The following is a 17,795-nucleotide window of genomic DNA, read 5'->3' as shown; positions in this document are numbered from 1 at the left end:
ATAGCCTACCTTCATGTGAGACAGTCTGATCAGCCCTAAAACTGTGACATTTAGCATCAAAATACAAATTGCATTTCGAAATCCAGCTGTGCTGTGTAATGGACTTCACTGACTCAGTGTTTTTGCGCTCCTACACACGTCTAGTCCTGTATACAGTGACCTCAGCTGCCTCCTCCAGGTTCGTTTTCCCACAGAACACCATAGGAACGTTTTCCATGAACTGCACAGCTAAAAATGATCCCATACAATGACGTATGGTGGTTGGAGGGCAAACATTTTTGGCTGATACTGTATCCAAGGCCTTGAACTCAGTCATTTGTCATCCATTAATTCCATATTATACCAAATACAGATGTGTGACGGTGAGATGCAAGAGGATGTTGGTGGTTCAAAAACTTCACACATTTATTAAGCAAGTTACTATCCAAAACTGAGTTTTCATTAGGAGAATTAGGAATTGGGACCTAGAAGTTTTTAACATCCAAGTGGAAAAGAATAAATACAATCTTTATTTGTTTATCTTTAATTGTATCATTTGTTTTCCAACTATTAAAAATGTATTCAACTATTGTCTCCATTCAGAGCCTAAATCAACAGTGCAGTCTCTTAAATATTTATCTTTTCACAGGAGTTCATTAGCCACAGAAAAGCACACGCAATTGTCTAATTATCATCATCATTATCATTGCAAGGTCTGAATCTGCATGGACAAAAACAAGTCAAGGCTGCAAAATGCCACTGTCAATGTGATATTCCCTCCTGATGTCTCTGAGTTGACTGTCGGCCGTTTGGCGAGCGCTCAGGCCCAACATTGACTCAAGTCCAAAATATATGTGCAAAACAAACTGGCACACACAGGAGCAGTATGATCCAGTCTGGTGCAGTTGTGCAGTCAAGTTTTACAACATGATAATGCTTTGTTTGGCATTTACATAAAAAAAAATCAAACTTTGCTGAAACTCGGCACACCCATTTGCTTTAGATCTGAGCCCTTTTTCTTATGTACACTAATAGTCATATGGGAAAATACATGCTATGAATCTGTGCTGCATATCACACACTAATTTCTGCAGGCAAACTTTATGTCTGACAGTTACGTCACACTGTGGCCCCTGAAAATGAGCATTCAGTTTTCATTCTTCAAATACCAATCAGAAAGTTATTACCAGAGGTGTGACCAAGTCAGCTTCACTCGAGTCCCAAGTCAGTCTCAAGTCTTGAGAGCAAGTCAAGTCAGAACAAATCAAGAGTCCAGTATCAATTTAATATCTTGAAGAAAACTAAATATCTAGGACTTTTCAATGCAATATGGTTTTAATAGGATAAAAACTTGGTAAGAGCATCATGAGTTTGATTTCTATAATCAGTTTCAACTTCAATAAATTCAATCATTCCATACAAATTCAGAAAACAGAATTTAAATTCAGTCGTCTGCTGGAACAAATCTCATCACACAAGATCTTTTGTCAAGACTTTAGAAACCTTTTCAAGTCATCAAAGTACAAGTCAAAGCCAAGTCCCAAGTCACCAGAACACGTCAAGTCAAGTCTCAAGTCTTCTCTTCATACATCAAGACAAGTCTCAAGCAATTACAACTGTGACTCGAGTCCAAGTCAAGTGACTCAAGTCCCTACCTCTGGTTATTACATTGCATCTTTGTTTTGAAACTGGTTGAAGTCGTGTGATTTTTTCTTTTAATATTCATACCTCTATAACTAACATAGAGTATATACATTATAGCTTCACCGGCTATTAAAAAATTTATGCCTACGCCAGAGCATCCAGTTTTGTGTTACGAAATGGCATTTTAACTTCCCAAACATGCCTAACTGAACCAGGATCAATCACACACTGCAGTTACAGCGGCTGTGAAATATTATATAGATATCTACCAATCATATACACTACCAGTCAAACATTTGGACACACCTGATTGAATGTAAAAAAAATAATAATTTTCTTAAAGCCATTTGGCTTATGCTTAAATGCTTGAAATTCGTTTCTTAGTCAAAAATAGTGAAGTTGATCCTATGTATGAATTTCTTTCCAAAGCCTTTGCCTTTCCAACAAGGCAAAGGGCAGCTACTTTAAAGAATCTAAAATATAAGATAGTTTTGATTTGTGTAACACTTTTGCACTGCATAATTCCATTTGTGTTATTTCATAGTTTTGATGTCTTTACTATTATTCTAACATGTGGAAAACAGTGGTGTGTCCAAACTTTTGACTGGTAGTGTTTGTCTGTTTATACGTGTCATGCTGGTTACTTGCATGTTTGGGATGCATATAGAGACTATAAACACGATATAGGCTTTGGATATTGTATCAGCCAAAAACTTGCCCTCCTACTACCATACCTCAGTGTTATGGATAGCTTTAGTAGTACATTAGTTTTCAGATAATCCTCCTATGGAGTTCTGTGGGAAAACTAGGAGGAGCCCAACTCCTGAGTCTCCATGTATCTAAATATAGATGGCCTATGAGGTGTATTAGCAGTGAGTGGCGATGACGACATTGTGGCCAGAAAAGTTGTATTTGGTGTTATTGTCACTGTGCTCTAGTCGCTGCTATAAACTCTTGAGGCACAGCTCTCTGTCAGAAGACTGCACAGAGCTCAGCAAACGACATGCGCTTTAGATTCATCTTCAGAACTGCTCACCACAAAGCAGCAGGGCAGTGAACTTTACAAAACCTTTATCTTTCTGAAGCAAGGATTTCAGATGATATTGACAGAGACAATTTAGATAATGGTACTTTAAGTCTTGAATTTTGTCTCAGTCTTCAAAGCCAACTGAAATGTGCCAGTGCCTAAAACCCTTGTGTATTTGGTTACAACAGAGGGATATATGGCTGATAACAACTCAGTACATTCAGTTGGTGGTAAGGTCTTAATGCGACAGATCAATGACAGGGTCATTGTAGTACAGGTTCTGGTTGCAGTTTTCCTTTGCATCAACTTTCTGCTCATCATAACCTTTTTTAAGAAGGACTGCTTTCGCACAAACATGCGCTACATCTTCTTTGCTAATACACTACTGTCTGATTGCTTGTTCTTAATCTTGTCTAATATTCTGCTCATCTTGAACTATTTTCATTTTCCCATGCAAGTTTGGTTATGTCTTATTCTTTATATTGTGTCGTCTGTGAGCACTTTTGTCGCACCAATTACTTTAACAGCGATGACCCTGGAGCGCTACGTGGCCATCTGCGTGCCGCTGCGCCATGGAGAGCTGTGCACCACACGCAGAGCTCTGCACTGCATCCTCATCATCCACAGCCTCGGCTCCATGCCCATCCTCATCACTCTCTTCATCTTCTTTACATCAGCCACCTATAGCCTCTACACCCAGTACAGGATCTGCTCTGTGGAGATGCTCATCCTTCACAGGTGGCAGGGTCATGTTAGGTCAGCTGTGTACCAGTTGTACTTCTTGATCATGTCCATCACCATTGTGTTCTCCTATGTTAAAATAATGAAAGTTGCCAAAGCTGCGTCAGGAGAGAATAAAAAGTCAACAAGGAAAGGGCTTCGAACTGTGGTTCTGCACGCTCTCCAGCTGCTCCTGTGTCTTATCGAAATGTGGTGCCCATTCATAGAGGCTGCTGTCCTCCAGATTGATTTCATGTTATTCATTAATGTGAGGTACTTTGATTACATAACTTTTATTCTCGCTCCTAGATGTCTGAGTCCTCTCATTTATGGCCTCAGGGATGAAAAGTTTTTTCTTGCATTGAAATACTATGCCTTCTTTGGCTTGTATAAGAAATAAACTTCAGATTTTCTTTGATTGGCAAATTAAATTTATGATCTTTTGCTACAGAAATAACTTTATCTTGTCATTACATGTGCTCATAGCTTATTTATTGAAATTCTTATTTTATTGAAACATGTGAATGAAATTATTGAATAGGTCCTCTTGCAACAATTCATTTTCTTCATAGTTAGGTTTTCGAATCATTTTGAATTTTTCTGAACATGTTTACACATTAGCCCGTCTCTTGTTATGAGCATGAATGTGACTATATTGCTATAAATATCCCATGCAACTATTACCCTCAAGTGCAATATTACATGGCTTCTGATAAAGACAAAAAAGATAATCTCACACATATTAAGCTGAGCTGTGCACTGTCTCCTTCTTTGCATCTTTTCTCCTTCTTTCCCGGCATTATTTTCAATTTCAGATGACTGGATATCAGATCAGGATATCATTGATCTGTTTACTTTGACCTGAAATGTGCACACTTGGCATGACCGAAAGAGGCCCATGGAGATCATTATGGTCATTATGTACAGATGCAGACACTGACATCTTGGTAGTTAGGCCTAGAGTCTCTCTCTCTCTCTATCTCTCTCTCTCTCGTGTGTGTGTGTGTGTGTGTGTGTGTGTGTGTGTGTGTGTGTGTGTGTGAGGGAGGACCAGTTTGAGTTCAGGACATAAAACCTTTTAGAGAAATGAGGACAATTTTGTATTGTCCTTAATATGAAAAATGTTTTGAGGGAATGAACGTAGTCAGCAGATCATCCTCACAAGCAGTCATGCATTTTTACATTTTACATCATAAGCATTCAGCGGACACTCTCTCAGAGCGTCTTATATCAGATACAACAGCTTCAATTCCTTTAGGTCACCATAATTATAAGCAGCTGAAAATACGGTGTGCAAATGTCAGAGCCTGTAGTGCCTTTACAATCTCCCTGTGACCATAGAATGATCATGAAAGAGTGAAATGCTAGGAAAAGAAATAAACTAAGTGAGAGAAGGATTTTTTAAGAGCAATTAGAGTGAGTGGAAAGGGGATAACATCCAGTGGGAAGAGGGTGATGTGAGGTGATGGGAGGTAGGCCTATTTCCTGGAGTTTTCAGCCTGTGATGGAAGATATGGAGTGACTGCTGATCTGACTGACTGGAGAGGGAAGTGCGTGTGTGCATGTGTTTAGTGGCCACAGTAATAGTTGCCTTAATGCAGGATTATAGGGCAGAAAGAAGTTTAGCACAGGGTGGGAGGTAAGATTCAACCAAATCAAGACTGAGAGGAACTTGATTCAAGACTCATTTAGCTACCCGAACTCACTATACTCACCAGTCATGTGTCAGAGTGAAACACTGGTGTCTCATCCTTGTTGACATCTATGTGCTTAATACCACTTAATGTTTAACACTGGAAAAAACCTGCAACATCTTACATTTCAGTAAAGAATTGTCATCATGAGAGAGCAGTCAAGCTTGCATACAGTTTGAACTGAAAAATACAACTTTTCTGTGACTTTTTAGATTTTGAAAATATTTATAAATATCATACAACAAAGATTATGTGTTATCCTATCATGTCTTCAATGACTGCCCTTAACTATATCTTCAATACCATATGGCTTGAGAACAAAAGTGTTGTGACCCACTTACACAACAAGTTGTTTTCATTAATTGGTTTTCATTAGATTGTAAGTACTTTTGATGTAAATGTCATGTTGCCTTTATGTTTGAGAGTGCTTGTGAGTTTTAAAACTTTTAGACCAAAGAATTAACTAATAATTAACTTTTTCTAATTAACGTTTTTGTGACAGGCTGAGGTGTTTACTGGCTCACAAGCAATGATTATTAGCATCATTAGTCCCATTAGCACAACAGCAGATCTCATGTGAGTTATGAAGAGGGGACCAGTGTTTTCCACTGCATATCCCACGTTGAGCAATTAGTTTGATTGCGAACACATGTTTATAGAAAGATATTAGATAAATTCAAGATGTATAAACACAAGGCAGATCATCTTCTGGGACTCATTAGAATATCTTATCATCACACTCTACTTTTAACCTCATTAGCTGATATTAAAGAGCAAAATAGTCTATACTACTTATTCCCAGCTTACCTGTGCCACCATGAGTTTTTTTTGACAACAAACAAGAAACAAACCTCATTAAACCAGATGCGGTCAAAAATGTATCGTGAGGTTTCACAAATATTTTGCATGGCACTGAAACTGCCTCAGAGGTAGACAGTACAACTCAATCAGTGGCAAAAGTATTGGGACAGTGAGAGTTGTATTTTTTAGTGTAAACACACTAATCTGTGTGAAGTAAAAGCACAAACTATTTTGCTTGCATGGTAGAAAAAAAATCTTTTGTTTTCAATCCCTAAATTTCAGGTGGGCAAAAAACATGGGACAAATAAACTTTAAAACTTTTGAGTCATGTAAAGAAATCTTTGGTTGATGTAATCCTTAGATGCAACTTCGTGAAGTTTACCAGGCTGTTGATACTTTCATGTGAGACAGTCTGCTCAGCCCTAAAACTGTGACATTTTGCATCAAAATACAAATTGCATTTCGAAATCCAGTATTTTAGCTGTGTAATGGACTTTACTGCCTCACTGTTTTTGCGCTCCTACACACATGCCTAGTCCTGTATAGTGACCCCAGGTTCGTTTTCCCACAGAACACCATAGGAACGTTTTCCATGAACTACGCCACTAAAATGATCCCAAACAATGACGTATGGTGGTTGGAGGCAAGGCTGGATTATGGACCGGGCCAGTGGGGCCAGTGCCCCGGGGCCTCGGACTGCCAGGGGCCTCCGAAGCCTCAGGCCCCGTGGCCCGAGACTGCCAAAGGATGTTGAACACCAGGGCGCTCGGCACATACAGTGCAAGCTGAGCACTAGGTCAGCCCCGGCCCCTCGCCACATACAGTGCAAGCTGACCACTAGGGCCCCTTGGTACATAAAGCGCAAGCTGACCACTAGGGCCCCCTGACACCTCGGCACATACAGTGTGAGCTGACCGCGAGGGGGGGAGGGGCCTCCAAAGACATGTGCCCAGGGGCCTCGTGGGACCATGATCCAGCCCTAAACATTTTTGGCTGATACTGTATCCAAGGCCTTGAACTCAGTCATTTGTCATCCATTAATTCCATATTATACTAAATAAAGATGTGTGACGGTGAGATGCAAGAGGATGCATTAAGGACATGGCAGAGTGTCTCAAAGTTAGTCATAAACAATCCGCTAATCCGTTGGTGGGTCAAAAACTTCACACAGTTAAGCAAGTTACTAACCAAAATTGAGTTTCATTACCCTTGGTTATCTGATATAGGGGACAGCTTGTTTGTTGGACTCGGACAGGAGAACAATGTTTGGTCTTAACCCTCCTGTTGTGTTCATTTCATGTTAATTCATTCTGTGTTCCCGGTCCAAAATGACCGGCCCATTATAGCTGATTATAAATCCATAATAATACATATATTATCACCTAATGTTGTGTTAGATCTTTTTATCAACTTAAGTTCTTGTAAACATTACAAGTTTTGAACTTCTATTTGCTATTTATGGCCTGTAGGCCTCATTGACCTGAGCTCATACAACTCGTTTTTGAGTAAAAAAAAAGCATAATGTATGGATTATTTTGACTATAACAAATACTCAGATGAAACATATTGTGCTATTTATCACAGACTACTTTGGGTCAAAGTTTAACAATGACATTTGTTTTGAAACCCTTTCAAATTTTTAAATAGTGGCACAAAATAACATCTGTTGTGTTCCCGGTCAAAACTGACAGGTATGATTTTATTAGTAAAGAAAGGACATAGGCCCAAAACTACACATGAAAACTTTACTGCATCTTCACTGTCAGTTTCCTGGCCTCTCTCCTCCTCACCAGTGTCATGATCAAAGATAAGATCAAGAGCCTCACATACAGTATATTGTTTGGTCATTGTGCTGCCACAGAATGAATTGTGAGCAAGGCCTCAAAAAAGCTTTATATACCAGAGCTGCGAGAAAAGTTCTATATATTATTGGAACAATGTTGCGATTGTTTGTGAGAATGCCAACAGGTGTGGTTCCCGCGAGGGAAAGATTCTATTGGAGAAAGGTTCCCGTGGGGGTTGCCATGGAAGCCAAGAAGGGGAGTGAGGTGTGTGTGTGTGTGTGTGTGTGTGTGTGTGTGTGTGTTCAAACACACATGCATGTGGGGGTCTGGGAGAGGAAGTGTGTCCATCTGATGAATGGGCATGTGCCTGAACTCAATTTTATACACTAATTGTAGTCTCACCCATTCATTTCTAATGACCGGTCATTTTTGACCGGGAACACCACAGGTGTACAAAAGTTAAATAAAACACACAAAATTTAATGAAAATTATCAAAATTTATTTTGTGTGTTCAGATGCCCTGTGTGGACAAAGTCATGGAACCTTATGACAATCAGATTAAATGAACTACATTTTTCAGAGAGAAAACTTGTAAATCGGTCAAATTCGACCGGAACACAACAGGAGGGTTAAGGCGGAGGTCACAATGTGGTTGAGGAACTTCAGTTGCCTCTCAAGGTCTACCAACAGCTGCCAGTCCCTTGCAGAGGCCAGGATTCCTGCAGATGTTTTTGCAGAGGGTTTTGGGTGCTCCCCGGGTCTGATGAAGGCGATGGCATGCATGGAGGGGCGGGACCGCTTGGCCCACTCCACTCCTGCACTGATGGCTTCTGCGATGACCTTCAGAACCTGATCGTGCCTCCACCGGTGTCGTCCCTCTCCCAGTGCTTTTGTGTAGCAGCTCAAAATGTGCTCCAGGGTTCCATGGTTGCAGCACAGTGGGCAGGCTGGTGTCTCTACCTTGCCCCATGTGTGAAGGTTTGATGGGCTGTGAAGCACATCATATACTGCCTGGATGAGGAACTTGATCTGGTGAGGCTCAGCTTTCCACAGCTCAGCCCAGGTCACCTTCCTCTCTAGTGTGTTCTCCCATCTCGTCCAGGCACCCTGTTGCCTCATTGCCACCATCCTGCAGCATCTCTCCTCCTCAACTGCTGCTCTCACTTCCTCCTGGACTAGGCGGCGCTTCTCCTTCCCTTTGGTGGTGTCAATGTGGGGAGTTGAAAAAGGATCCCAGTCCAGCTCTGCCCCGAGTCACCACTCCTACCAGCCTGTTGTGACGCAGCCTTGATTCTGCCTGCAGAACAGCTTCCTCTGCTCTCCACTTCCTGCCAGTCCTCACCTCAATTCCGGCTTTGGCCACCTTTGGATCGCTTGACTCTCTGTACTGCAACACTTCTCTGGCTCTTGTTACCTTGAACTCCTCTTCCAAGGATCTGAGAGGCAGTTGCAGCTTGTTGTTGTGCCCATAGAGTGCAATGCTGCTCAGGCTCCTTGGTCCAGCCATTTTCTGAGGTGGTTACTGATCTTCCTCTCCAAGGTCTCGACTGTTGAGATAGGCACTTCGTACACCAGGAGTGGCCACAAGATTCTGGGATGTGCCATGCTGGTACAACCACGCTTTAAACTTCCCTGGTAGTCCAGACCGGTCCACAGATTTCAACCAGCCGTCCAACTCGGTGCAGGTAGATTTGGTTTGAACCTCATCCGGGCCCACTCCATCAGCTTCTCGAGCCCTTGCAGGATCCATCTACAGCCTGGGACTGACTCTGTAGTGACTGTGAGGCCATCCATAAACACCCTGATAGGTGGCTGGCATTGAGCAGATTTTGTCTTGGGCCCTCTGCATTCTGGCTCAGCCGACTTCGTGAGCATGTTCATTGCCAGGGAGAACAGGATCACAGAGATGGTACAACCTGTGATTATCCCAATCTCGATCTTGTGCCAGCCTGAAGTAACTGCTCCTGAGGACACTCTCATCCTGAAGTTGCTGTAGTAGTCAGCAATGAGGTCTCTGATTCTGCTGGGGACATGGTGTTTTGCCAGTGTTGGCTGCACCACCTTGTGTGGTATTGAGCATTATAGCTTCACCAGCTATTAAAAAATGTATGCCTACGCCAGAGCATCCAGTTTTGTGTACGAAATGGCATTTTAACTTCCCAAACATGCCTAACTGGATCAGGATCAGTCACACACTGCTGTTACAGCAGCTGGGAAATATTCGGTCTGATACCTACCAATCATATACACTAACAGTCAAACATTTGGACACACCTGATTGAATGTAAGTTGTAAGTTTTCAGATAATCCTCCTATGGAGTTCTGTGGGAAAACTAGGAGGAGCCCAACTCCTGAGTCTCCATGTATCTAAATATAGATGGCCTATGAGGTGTATTAGCAGTGAGTGGCGATGACGACATTGTGGCCAGAAAAGTTATATTTAGTGTTATTGTCACTGTGCTCTAGTCGCTGCTATAAACTCTTGAGGCACACAGCTCTCTGTCAGAAGACTGCACAGAGCTCAGCAAACGACATGCGCTTCAGATTCATCTTCAGAACTGCTCACCACAAAGTAGCTGGGCAGTGAACTTTACAAAACCTTTATCTTTCTGAAGCAAGGATTTCAGATGATATTGACAGAGACAATTTAGATAATGGTACTTTAAGTCTTGAATTTTGTCTTGGTCTTCAAAGCCAACTGAAATGTGCCAGTGCCTAAAACCCTTGTGTATTTGGTTATAACAGAGGAATATATGGCTGATAACAACTCAGTACATTCAGTTGGTGGTAAGGTCTTAATGCGACAGATCGATGACAGGGTCATTGTAGTACAAGTTCTGGTCGCAGTTTTCCTTTGCATCAACTTTCTGCTCATCATAACCTTTTTTAAGAAGGACTGCTTTCGCACAAACATGCGCTACATCTTCTTTGCTAATACACTACTGTCTGATTGCTTGTTCTTAATCTTGTCTAATATCCTGCTCATCTTGAGCTATTTTCGTTTTCCCATGAAAGTTTGGTTATGTCTTATTCTCTATATTGTGTTGTCAATGAACACTTTTGTCACACCAATTACTTTAACAGCGATGACCCTGGAGCGCTACGTGGCCATCTGCGTGCCGCTGCGCCACGGAGAGCTGTGCACCACACGCAGAGCTCTGCACTGCATCCTCATCATCCACAGCCTCGGCTCCATACCCATCATCATCACTCTCTTCATCTTCTTTACATCAGCCACCTATAGCCTCTACACCCAGTACAGGATCTGCTCTGTGGAGATGCTCATCCTTCACAGGTGGCAGGGTCATGTTAGGTCAGCTGTGCACCAGTTGTACTTCTTGATCATGTCTGTCACCATTGTGTTCTCCTATGTTAAAATAATGAAAGTTGCCAAAGCTGCGTCAGGAGAGAATAAAAAGTCAACAAGGAAAGGGCTTCGAACTGTGGTTCTGCACACTCTCCAGCTGCTCCTGTGTCTTATCCAAATGTGGTGCCCATTCATAGAGGCTGCTGTCCTCCAGATTGATTTAATGTTATTCGTTAATGTGAGGTACTTTGATTATATAACTTTTATTCTCGCTCCTAGATGTCTGAGTCCTCTCATTTATGGCCTCAGGGATGAAAAGTTTTTTCTTGCATTGAAATACTATGCCTTCTTTGGCTTGTATAAGAAATAATCTTCAGATTTTCTTTGATTGACAAATTAGATTTATGATCTTTTACTACAGAAATAACTTTGTCATGTCATTACATGTGCTCATAGCTTATTTATTGAAATTCTTATTTTATTGAAACGTGAATGAAATTATTGAATAGGTCCTCTTGCAACAATTCATTTTCTTCATAGTTAGGTTTTCGAATCATTTTGAATTTTTCTGAACATGTTTACACATTAGCCCGTCTCTTGTTATGAGCATGAATGTGATTATATTGCTATAAATATCCCATGCAACTATTACCCTCAAGTGCAGTATTACATGGCTTCTGATAAAGACAATAAAGATAATCTCACACATATTAAGCTGAGCTGTGCACTGTCTCCTTCTTTGCATCTTTTCTCCTTCTTTCCCTGTATCATCTTCAATTTCAGATGACTGGATATCAGATCAGGATATCATTGATCTGTTTACTTTGACCTGAAATGTGCGCACTTGGCATGACTGAAAGAGGCCCACGGAGATAGTCATTATGTACAGATGCAGACACTGACATCTTGGTAGTTAGGCCTAGAGTCTCTCTCTCTCTCTCTCTCTCTCTCTCTCTCTCTCTCTCTCTCCGTGTGTGTGTGTGTGTGTGTGTGTGTGTGTGTGTGAGGGAGGAGCAGTTTGAGTTCAGGACATAAAACCTTTTAGAGAAATGAGGACAATTTTGTATTGTCCTTAATATGAAAAATGTTTTGAGGGAATGAACGTAGTCAGCAGCTCATCCTCACAAGCAGTCATGCATTTTTACATTTTACATCATAAGCATTCAGTGGACACTCTCTCAGAGCGTCTTATATCAGATACAACAGCTTCAATTCCTTTAGGTCACCATAATTATAAGCAGCTGAAAATACGGTGTGCAAATGTCAGAGCCTGTAGTGCCTTTACAATCTCCCTGAGACCATAGAATGATCATGAAAGAGTGAAATGCTAGGAAAGGAAATAAACTAAGTGAGAGAAGGATTTTTTAAGAGCAATTAAAGTGAGTAGAAAGGGGATAACATCCAGTGGGAAGAGGGTGATGTGAGGTGATGGGAGGTAGGCCTATTTCCTGGAGTTTTCAGCCTGTGATGGAAGATATGGAGTGACTGCTGATCTGACTGACTGGAGAGGGAAGTGCGTGTGTGCATGTGTTTAGTGGCCGCAGTAATAGTTGCCTTAATGCAGGATTATAGGCCAGAAAGAGGTTTAGCACAGGGTGGGAGGTAAGATTCAACCAAATCAAGACTGAGAGGAACTTGATTCAAGACTCATTTAGCTACCCGAACTCACTATACTCACCAGTCATGTGTCAGAGTGAAACACTGGTGTCTCATCCATGTTGACATCTATGCGCTTAATACCACTTAATGTTTAACACTGGAAAAAACCTGCAACATCTTACATTTCAGTAAAGAATTGTCATTATGAGAGAGCAGTCAAGCTTGCATACAGTTTGAACTGAAAAATACAACTTTTCTGTGACTTTTTAGATTTTGAAAATATTTATAAATATCATACAACAAAGATTATGTGTTATCCTATCATGTCTTCAATGACTGCCCTTAACTATATCTTCAATACCATATGGCTTGAGAACAAAAGTGTTGTGACCCACTTACACAACAAGTTGTTTTCATTAATTGGTTTTCATTAGATTGTAAGTACTTTTGATGTAAATGTCATGTTGCCTTTATGTTTGAGAGTGATTTTGAGTTTTAAAACTTTTAGACCAAAGAATTAACTAATAATTAACTTTTTCTAATTAACGTTTTTGTGACAGGCTGAGGTGTTTACTGGCTCACAAGCAATGATTATTAGCATCATTAGTCCCATTAGCACAACAACAGATCTCATGTGAGTTATGAAGAGGGGACCAGTGTTTTCTACTGCATATCCCACGTTGAGCAATTAGTTTGATTGCGAACACATGTTTATAGAAAGATATTAGATAAATTCAAGATGTATAAACACAAGGCAGATCATCTTCTGGGACTCATTAGAATCTCTTATCATCACACTCTACTTTTAACCTCATTAGCTGATATTAAAGAGCAAATAGTCTATACTACTTATTCCCAGTTTACCTGTGCCACCATGAGTTTTTTTTGAGAACAAACAAGAAACAAACCTCATTAAGCCAGATATGGTCAAAAACTTAACGTGAGGTTTCACAAATATTTTGCATGGCACTGAAACTGCCTCAGAGGTAGACAGTACAACTCAATCAGTGGCAAAAGTATTGGGACAGTGAGAGTTGTATTTTTTAGTGTAAACACACTAATCTGTGTGAAGTAAAAGCACAAACTATTTTGCTTGCATGGTAGAAAAAAGATCTTTTGTTTTCAATCCCTAAATTTCAGGTGGGCAAAAAACATAGGACAAATAAACTTTAAAACTTTTGAGTCATGTAAAGAAATCTTTGGTTGATGTAATCCTTAGATGCAACTTCGTGAAGTTTACCAGGCTGTTGATACTTTCATGTGAGACAGTCTGCTCAGCCCTAAAACTGTGACATTTTGCATCAAAATACAAATTGCATTTCGAAATCCAGTATTTTAGCTGTGTAATGGACTTTACTGCCTCACTGTTTTTGCACTCCTACACACATGCCTAGTCCTGTATAGTGACCCCAGGTTCGTTTTCCCACAGAACACCATAGGAACGTTTTCCATGAACTACGCCACTAAAATGATCCCAAACAATGACGTATGGTGGTTGGAGGCAAGGCTGGATTATGGACCGGGCCAGTGGGGCCAGTGCCCCGGGGCCTCGGACTGCCAGGGGCCTCCGAAGCCTCAGGCCCCGTGGCCCGAGACTGCCAAAGGATGTTGAACACCAGGGCGCTCGGCACATACAGTGCAAGCTGACCACTAGGTCAGCCCCGGCCCCTCGCCACATACAGTGCAAGCTGACCACTAGGGCCCCTTGGTACATAAAGCGCAAGCTGACCACTAGGGCCCCCTGACACCTCGGCACATACAGTGTGAGCTGACCGCGAGGGGGGGGGGGGGGGGGGGGCCTCCAAAGACATGTGCCCAGGGGCCTCGCGGGACCATGATCCAGCCCTAAACATTTTTGGCTGATACTGTATCCAAGGCCTTGAACTCAGTCATTTGTCATCCATTAATTCCATATTATACTAAATAAAGATGTGTGACGGTGAGATGCAAGAGGATGCATTAAGGACATGGCAGAGTGTCTCAAAGTTAGTCATAAACAATCCGCTAATCCGTTGGTGGGTCAAAAACTTCACACAGTTAAGCAAGTTACTAACCAAAATTGAGTTTCATTACCCTTGGTTATCTGATATAGGGGACAGCTTGTTTGTTGGACTCGGACAGGAGAACAATGTCTGGTCTTAACCCTCCTGTTGTGTTCAGTTCATGTTAATTCATTCTGTGTTCCCGGTCCAAAATGACCGGCCCATTATAGCTGATTATAAATCCATAATAATACATATATTATCACCTAATGTTGTGTTAGATCTTTTTATCAACTTAAGTTCTTGTGAACATTACAAGTTTTGAACTTCTATTTGCTATTTATGGCCTGTAGGCCTCATTGACCTGAGCTCATACAACTCGTTTTTGAGTAAAAAAAAAAAGCATAATGTATGGATTATTTTGACTATAACAAATACTCAGATGAAACATATTGTGCTATTTATCACAGACTACTTTGGGTCAAAGTTTAACAATGACATTTGTTTTGAAACCCTTTCAAATTTTTAAATAGTGGCACAAAATAACATCTGTTGTGTTCCCGGTCAAAACTGACAGGTATGATTTTATTAGTAAAGAAAGGACATAGGCCCAAAACTACACATGAAAACTTTACTGCATCTTCACTGTCAGTTTCCTGGCCTCTCTCCTCCTCACCAGTGTCATGATCAAAGATAAGATCAAGTGCCTCACATACAGTATATTGTTTGGTCATTGTGCTGCCACAGAATGAATTGTGAGCAAGGCCTCAAAAAAGCTTTATATACCAGAGCTGCGAGAAAAGTTCTATATATTATTGGAACAATGTTGCGATTGTTTGTGAGAATGCCAACAGGTGTGGTTCCCGCAGGGGAAAGATTCTATTGGAGAAAGGTTCCCGTGGGGGTTGCCATGGAAGCCAAGAAGGGGAGTGAGGTGTGTGTGTGTGTGTGTGTGTGTGTGTGTGTGTGTGTGTGTGTGTGTGTGTGTGTGTGTTCAAACACACATGCATGTGGGGGTCTGGGAGAGGAAGTGTGTCCATCTGATGAATGGGCATGTGCCTGAACTCAATTTTATACACTAATTGTAGTCTCACCCATTCATTTCTAATGACCGGTCATTTTTGACCAGGAACACCACAGGTGTACAAAAGTTAAATAAAACACCCAACACACAAAAATTATCAAAATTTATTTTGTGTGTTCAGATGCCCTGTGTGGACAAAGTCATGGAACCTTATGACAATCAGATTAAATGAACTACATTTTTCAGAGAGAAAACTTGTAAATCGGTCAAATTCGACCGGAACACAACAGGAGGGTTAAGGCGGAGGTCACAATGTGGTTGAGGAACTTCAGTTGCCTCTCAAGGTCTACCAACAGCTGCCAGTCCCTTGCAGAGGCCAGGATTCCTGCAGATGTTTTTGCAGAGGGTTTTGGGTGCTCCCCGGGTCTGATGAAGGCGATGGCATGCATGGAGGGGCGGGACCGCTTGGCCCACTCCACTCCTGCACTGATGGCTTCTGCGATGACCTTCAGAACCTGATCGTACCTCCACCGGTATCGTCCCTCTCCCAGTGCTTTTGTGTAGCAGCTCAAAATGTGCTCCAGGGTTCCATGGTTGCAGCACAGTGGGCAGGCTGGTGTCTCTACCTTGCCCCATGTGTGAAGGTTTGATGGGCTGGGAAGCACATCATATACTGCCTGGATGAGGAACTTGATCTGGTGAGGCTCAGCTTTCCACAGCTCAGCCCAGGTCACCTTCCTCTCTAGTGTGTTCTCCCATCTCGTCCAGGCACCCTGTTGCCTCATTGCCACCATCCTGCAGCATCTCTCCTCCTCAACTGCTGCTCTCACTTCCTCCTGGACTAGGCGGCGCTTCTCCTTCCCTTTGGTGGTGTCAATGTGGAGAGTTGAAAAAGGATCCCAGTCCAGCTCTGCCCCGAGTCACCACTCCTACCAGCCTGTTGTGACGCAGCCTTGATTCTGCCTGCAGAACAGCTTCCTCTGCTCTCCACTTCCTGCCAGTCCTCACCTCAATTCCGGCTTTGGCCACCTTTGGATCGCTTGACTCTCTGTACTGCAACACTTCTCTGGCTCTTGTTACCTTGAACTCCTCTTCCAAGGATCTGAGAGGCAGTTGCAGCTTGTTGTTGTGCCCATAGAGTGCAATGCTGCTCAGGCTCCTTGGTCCAGCCATTTTCTGAGGTGGTTACTGATCTTCCTCTCCAAGGTCTCGACTGTTGAGATAGGCACTTCGTACACCAGGAGTGGCCACAAGATTCTGGGATGTGCCATGCTGGTACAACCACGCTTTAAACTTCCCTGGTAGTCCAGACCGGTCCACAGATTTCAACCAGCCGTCCAACTCGGTGCAGGTAGATTTGGTTTGAACCTCATCCGGGCCCACTCCATCAGCTTCTCGAGCCCTTGCAGGATCCATCTACAGCCTGGGACTGACTCTGTAGTGACTGTGAGGCCATCCATAAACGCCCTGATAGGTGGCTGGCATTGAGCAGATTTTGTCTTGGGCCCTCTGCATTCTGGCTCAGCCGACTTCGTGAGCATGTTCATTGCCAGGGAGAACAGGATCACAGAGATGGTACAACCTGTGATTATCCCAATCTCGATCTTGTGCCAGCCTGAAGTAACTGCTCCTGAGGACACTCTCATCCTGAAGTTGCTGTAGTAGTCAGCAATGAGGTCTCTGATTCTGCTGGGGACATGGTGTTTTGCCAGTGTTGGCTGCACCACCTTGTGTGATATTGAGCATTATAGCTTCACCAGCTATTAAAAAATGTATGCCTACGCCAGAGCATCCAGTTTTGTGTACGAAATGGCATTTTAACTTCCCAAACATGCCTAACTGGATCAGGATCAGTCACACACTGCAGTTACAGCAGCTGGGAAATATTCGGTCTGATACCTACCAATCATATACACTAACAGTCAAACATTTGGACACACCTGATTGAATGTAAGTTGTAAGTTTTCAGATAATCCTCCTATGGAGTTCTGTGGGAAAACTAGGAGGAGCCCAACTCCTGAGTCTCCATGTATCTAAATATAGATGGCCTATGAGGTGTATTAGCAGTGAGTGGCGATGACGACATTGTGGCCAGAAAAGTTGTATTTGGTGTTATTGTCACTGTGCTCTAGTCGCTGCTATAAACTCTTGAGGCACAGCTCTCTGTCAGAAGACTGCACAGAGCTCAGCAAACGACATGCGCTTTAGATTCATCTTCAGAACCGCTCACCAC

At 42.3% G+C, this 17,795-nt stretch overlaps 4 pseudogenes; 2 read left to right on the top strand and 2 right to left on the bottom strand.

The window, feature by feature from the left end:
* The first annotated feature begins 2,846 nt into the window (after positions 1–2,846).
* Positions 2,847–3,770, top strand: LOC139931784 (odorant receptor 131-2 pseudogene; annotated as a pseudogene).
* Positions 3,771–8,250: 4,480 nt separating this feature from the next.
* LOC144539381 (uncharacterized) lies at positions 8,251–9,723 on the bottom strand (annotated as a pseudogene).
* A 680-nt stretch (positions 9,724–10,403) lies between these two features.
* LOC144539418 (odorant receptor 131-2 pseudogene) lies at positions 10,404–11,327 on the top strand (annotated as a pseudogene).
* A 4,501-nt stretch (positions 11,328–15,828) lies between these two features.
* On the bottom strand, positions 15,829–17,298 carry LOC139920267 (uncharacterized; annotated as a pseudogene).
* Positions 17,299–17,795: the final 497 nt, after the last annotated feature.

This window comes from Centroberyx gerrardi, chromosome 6, assembly GCF_048128805.1.
Source record: "Centroberyx gerrardi isolate f3 chromosome 6, fCenGer3.hap1.cur.20231027, whole genome shotgun sequence".
NCBI lineage: Eukaryota > Metazoa > Chordata > Actinopteri > Beryciformes > Berycidae > Centroberyx > Centroberyx gerrardi.
This window is presented reverse-complemented; position numbering and strand designations above follow the sequence as displayed.